Raw genomic sequence first — 5,778 nt, forward strand, 5'->3', positions numbered from 1 at the left:
CAGAATGCTTTACATAGAACTTTATAGGTACAATGAGGTTTATTTATTGACAAATGCAGAACAATAAATTTAAGGGCCAAAACTCAAACTAATATGTAATATAGAAGAACTCTGAGGGGGAGGAAAAGGGAAAAGAAATAAACTGCTAATATAGTTCCCAACCTATATAGGAGTTAATATATTGATCAGAGTTCGGTTTTGTTTTAAAACATGGTGCTATTGATTGAATTGTGTCCCCAAAAGAAATTTTGTTGTAAATCTTAACTCTTAGCCTTTAAGGGCCAACAGATAAGTGCTCAGCGACTAATCAGAACATTGGTGGTTCAAACCCACCCAGCAGTTCCTCACAAAAAAGACATGGAGATCTGCTCCCAGACAAATTACAACCTAGAAAACACTACGGAGAAGTTCTACTCTGCCTTATGTTGTTGTTATTGATTAACAGACATGCTTGTGGGTGTTGTTGTTGTAAGGTGCCATCGAGGCTCTTCAAACTCTTAGCAACCCTACAGGAAGCATCGTTCTCACAATTGCTTTTATGTTTGAGCCCGTTGTTGCAGCCACTACCAATCCACCTTTGGATGGTCTTCCTCTTTTCCATGTCCCTTTACTTCCCCAGAATGGTGTCCTTTTTCAAGGACTGGTCTCTCCTGATACTATGTCCAGAGTACACGAGACACGGTCTCACCATCCTTACCTCTAAGGAGCATTCTGGCTGTACTTATTCCAAGACAGATTTGTTTGTTCTCTTGGCAATCTGTGGTTTTTTAAATATTCTTTACCAGCACCATCATTCAGATGCATCAGTTCTTCTTTGGTCTTGCTTATGTAATGTCTAATTTTCCCATGGATAGGAGGCCATTGAAAGTACTATGGATTGGGCCAGGGGCATCCTAGTCCTCAGAGTAACAGCTGTGCTTTTCAACACTTTAAAAGAGGTCTTGTGCAACATATTTACCCCCTGGAAATTTTGACTTCAATAATTTCTCCACTTATTATATTACCTATTCAGTTGTGATCATTTCTGTGTTCTTTCCATTGATTTGCAATCCATACTGAAGGCTACAGCCCTTGATCTTCATCAGCAAATGCTCCAAGTCTTCCTCACTTTCATCAAACAAAATTGTGCATATAGATTATTAATAATACTTCCTCCAATCCTGATGCCACATTCTTCTTCATATAATCCAGTTTCTCTGATTATTTGCTCAGCGTAGATTATACATGAGACACTCTTGCTATCCTCGATTTTAAAGAGCATTCTGGCTATACTTCTTCCAAGACAGATTTGTTTGTTTTTATGGAAATCCATGGTACTCTTCCCTATTGTGTAAAAGGTGTGGGAGCTAGATGTGACTTCTCTGGCTTACATGAGGCAAGGGTCAGACATGCGTCGAGCTTATTTACCTTATTTCGACATTCCCCATGTCTCCCACGACACTCTTCCTGTGGTAGGCATGATAATTCATTGCAATGTCCACACAGAACTCAGACAATACTCACAATTTAAGGGAGTTTGTTAGGGGCATTAATAGGTTACTACAAGCCAGGATTAGGAAACAGTAAGGACACAGTCACTGGTCCACAGTACCACCTCTGCTCAGCCAGCTGCCAAGACTCTCGGCCTCTTGACCACATGGTTCCTTGGCTTCTGCCTCCTTGGGCCAGGAAGTCAGCCCGCTGCTCTGCTTCACAGTCTCATAGCCTTGGCTGCTCCTCTGCCATGTCTTGCGGTCTCTTTGCCTTGGCCTCGAGTGCCTCTGGTTTCAGCTTCCACCACTTAGGATAGAGGTCTCAAATGTGCTCCTAAAAAAACTTAATTAGTGCAAAGCATTAATAATAAATATTATGGAACAGTGATTCCTGGCCTTGTGTCTTAGTTATTTAGTGTTGTTATAAAAGAAATATCACAAGTGGATGACTTTAATAAACATAAATTTAGCTTTTCATAGTTTACAAACCCAAACCAAACTCACTGCACAGAGTCTATTCCAACTCATAGTGACTATGGGTTTCTGAGACTAGAAATCTTTATAGAGCAAACTGCCTCATTGTTTTCCACAGATCAGCTAGTGGGTTTGAACTACCAACCTTGTGGTTACCAGCCCAATGCCTAACCCACAGCACCACTAGAACTCCAAGCAAAAAATCCCATTCAGGATATTAGCCTTCCAGGAATTTTTGCCTTGTTTGGGTTGCTAGACATTTAATTACATCCTAACAGATAAGAGAGATCTTTTAAGAAAAAATTAAAGAAACTTTTTCTTCAGAAAAGAAAAGATTTCATATAAAGAAGATAATGTCAATCTATTCTCATTTCAGAGAGAGTACAGCTTGCAAAACTTAATTGGGCACAATAACTCTGAAACCTGTATCGCATCATGATAAATATTCAAATATTGTGGATGTTGTTAGGTGCTGTGGAGATGGTTCTGATTCATAACGACCCATTGTACAAGAAAACACCCATCCGGTCTTGAGCTTTCTTCACCATTGTTATGTTCAAGCCTGTTGTTGTGATCCATCTTCCTGCAGTCCTGCTCGTTCTCACTGACCCTGACGTGACTGCAGTGACGTCCTGTTGCAGGGGTCGATCGATCGGTCTCTCCTCATTGACTCCGTTTTGAGGAGGCTCTGCTTCCCCACTCGTATTTTGAGTGCCTTCCAACCTGAGAGGCCCGTCTCCCAGCACAGCGTCAGGCAATGTTTTCTGAAAAACATTCTTGAGGTTTTCAGTAGCTAATTATCAGAAGGGAACGGCCTCTTTCTTCTTCCTGGTCTGTCTTTGTCTGCAAGCTCCACTGAAGCCTATCTGCCATGGGTGACTGCTGGCATTTGCAGTGTGGGTGACATGGTTCCAGTATCACAGCAGTTTGCCAGGAGTACAACAAATTGTGGAATGGGGGATTAAAATATCAGGATGGAAAATTCTTACTCTTGGCAAGTTTACATTATCCCTTTTCTGCTCAGTCAGATAATTCAATAATTATCTTTGAATCTGGGGAAGTTGAAGATTAGAAGAAATCTTGTTTACTAGATTTTAAGCCAGCTACGATGTTAGGAAGGAAGTGCTGGTAGTGTGGTAGGTTACGGTTTGGGCTGTTAACCCCAAGGTTAGCAGTTCAAAACCACAGCTCTGAGGAAAGAAAGATGAGGCTTTCTACTCCTGTAAATCAGTGGTGGGACTCAGCTGACTCATACTGACTTGGCAGATCTGATCCCGAATATTTTTTTTTTTTAGTGTGGTGAACAAGTTTTTAAAATGGCACTTGTTAATCAAGGTTCTCCATCCAATGTGGATATCACAAATTTACATTCTTTACTCTTTATTTAAAACATTTTTTCCTTACTCTTTTTTGATAGTCATTTGCGCAACAATGTATTCTAAGTGCCCATAGTAATGCTCATTCCATCCATGGGTTCAAAAATTAAATGGAACTATGCTTGTAATATTTATTTATCATTTCATAAAACTTGTTATTCTTTTGATGAAATACAACATTTTAATTCCCTTGCGCTTGTTATTTCAGTAAACAAACATATACTGTAAAGAGAAAAGGTACCAAACATCCAGAGGGTGACACACTGTCATTGGTTTCAGCTTTGTATTATGCCTCAAATTCCCACAAGATATTATGAATAAATTCTGCAATTCCAGAAAGGGTTCAAGAAGGTAAAAATACTATCAGGAAAATTACTGTAAGTTCAGCAGAAGTGGGAAGGGGTTTTTCAAAGATGAACATAATATGTTCAGAGAAGAGAAGTTACCTGTTTCTAATACATAAAACATAATGTCTAATATCTAATTGACCTACTTCTAAAGGAATGGGATCCTACTCCTACAGTGAAAAGATGGTTAAGGATACATCACACAGCCGATGAGACTTGGATAAAAGCGAAGAATATTGCAAGTGAGGATGCCAATTTTAAATAACAGTTTTTTAAATTTTTGTCATTTATTATTTAATATTTTCACTAATACTTAAAACTCATAACATAATCTAGTTTTGTGTGCATCTTTGTTCTTATTTAAGTGTTAACTGTATGAAATGATAAAACTACCTTTTGGTATATATTTTATTATACTTAATGATCATTAGTTGTTAAATTATTTTAATCCCACCAGTGCCAGTAACGATTTACAGTCTTGGAAACCCATGGGGCAGTGCTACCCTGTGTCCAGTAGGGTTGCTATGGGGCAGAATCAACTCTCTGGCACTGGGCTTGATATAAGACATCATTCTCTTACCTACTGCCAGCTCTTCATCCAAGAAATATGTTTTGATGTCTTGGGTTACAGAAAATGTTAATGAACCACATTTCTGCTTTTGATTTTTAAAAGTTTTTGTATCATAAATTTCTAATCCAGGATCTGACATGAAGATTTATTTGTTTGTAGCCTACTCAAAGTAGCTATCTGTATGTCTTGGGCAAATCTAAATAAAGTCTTAGTACTCATCTGAATGTATAACCACGTCTTTCTCTTGTGGAGTTTCAACCCCCAACCTTTAGGTAAATAGCTTAAGTAACCATTGTCCAACCAGGACTCCCATCTGTAAAGTTTACATCCAAGAAAACCCTTTGGGGCAGTTCTATTCTGTCACTTGGGGCCAATATAAAAGCAGCTCAGTGCCATCCGAACAACAACAGCCCCTTAGAAAGGGAACCCCTTGGTGGCTTCAGTGGTTAAGCTCCACTATTAGCAGCTAGGTAGACAGTTTAAGCCTCAGAGTTGACTTGGGAACGCGGCTGGCGATCCTTTTCTGAAAACCATATAGAATGGCTCTACCATGTACACATGGGGTCGCCATCAGTGGAATTGACTCCAGTAGGGCAGCTAACAAGAAAATAATCTCAGTTCGTTTGTAAATTCTCTTGGGGTGTTTAATGTGCTAGGAGCCACCCTGGACAGGAGAGGGCGCCACTTGGGAAACTCCAATGGAGTGATTATAGTCATGTTTTGTGGTTTGGTGTTTGAAAGGGGGTTAAACATCTCTAGAAGCATGTTTTACAAAGAGAATAACAGGCTTGGGAAACTATGTTGAATAGAAAAGTACAAAATGGATATATCCTTCTAAAATGTTAATACTTTAGGCACTTTTGCTCTACATACTGATAGGGCCAGTTAAGTTTGGAAAGGGAGATTCCCGGGTCAGGCCTGGCACAGGAGGGTTTGAAATCAGAGCAAGTTTGACTGTCAAACTTGGTCCTTAGCAGGCAAGGCCATGGAGACAACCCAGGATCACGTTTCTTCCTTGGGCAGAACTCAGTTCGAATCCCAGGTGGCTTCGACTTGAGGTGGCCCAGGCCTGAGGTCAGGGGCTAGGCAGTGAAGTGACTTGCTGACTTATGTTTTTTAAGGGACCATTGTGGAGTTTAATTTCCGTGGCCAGTGTACCAAGGAAGGTGGGCGTGCAGGCGGTGGCACAGCCGCACCCGGCCCCGCCTCTGCTTCTGCTCCGGCGACCGCAGACGTGCGCACGGCTCTGCCCGCCGCCAGACGTTCACGTGCACCTCTTGCTCGGCCGCCTAGCGCCCCTTGGCTGCCACCTGCGGGGCGGGGCAGGCAGGGTGCTGGGCGCGAACCGGGGCCGGGCGAGACGCGCGGCCGCAGGGGCAGCGGCGGTGGAGGGAGGAGGGGCCTGGAGCACGGAGCGCGACCAAAGGACGCCCCGTCCTCCATACGCTGCCACCAGCCTGAGCCAGGCGCTGGGCAAAGGACGGCGCTGCTGCCTGGCAGCTGGACCGCATCCCCTGCCGGGTCTGCTCGGCTGACGC

This window comes from Echinops telfairi, unplaced genomic scaffold (genome assembly GCF_000313985.2).
Source record: "Echinops telfairi isolate 266 unplaced genomic scaffold, ASM31398v2 ScPeMD7_3;HRSCAF=10, whole genome shotgun sequence".
NCBI lineage: Eukaryota > Metazoa > Chordata > Mammalia > Afrosoricida > Tenrecidae > Echinops > Echinops telfairi.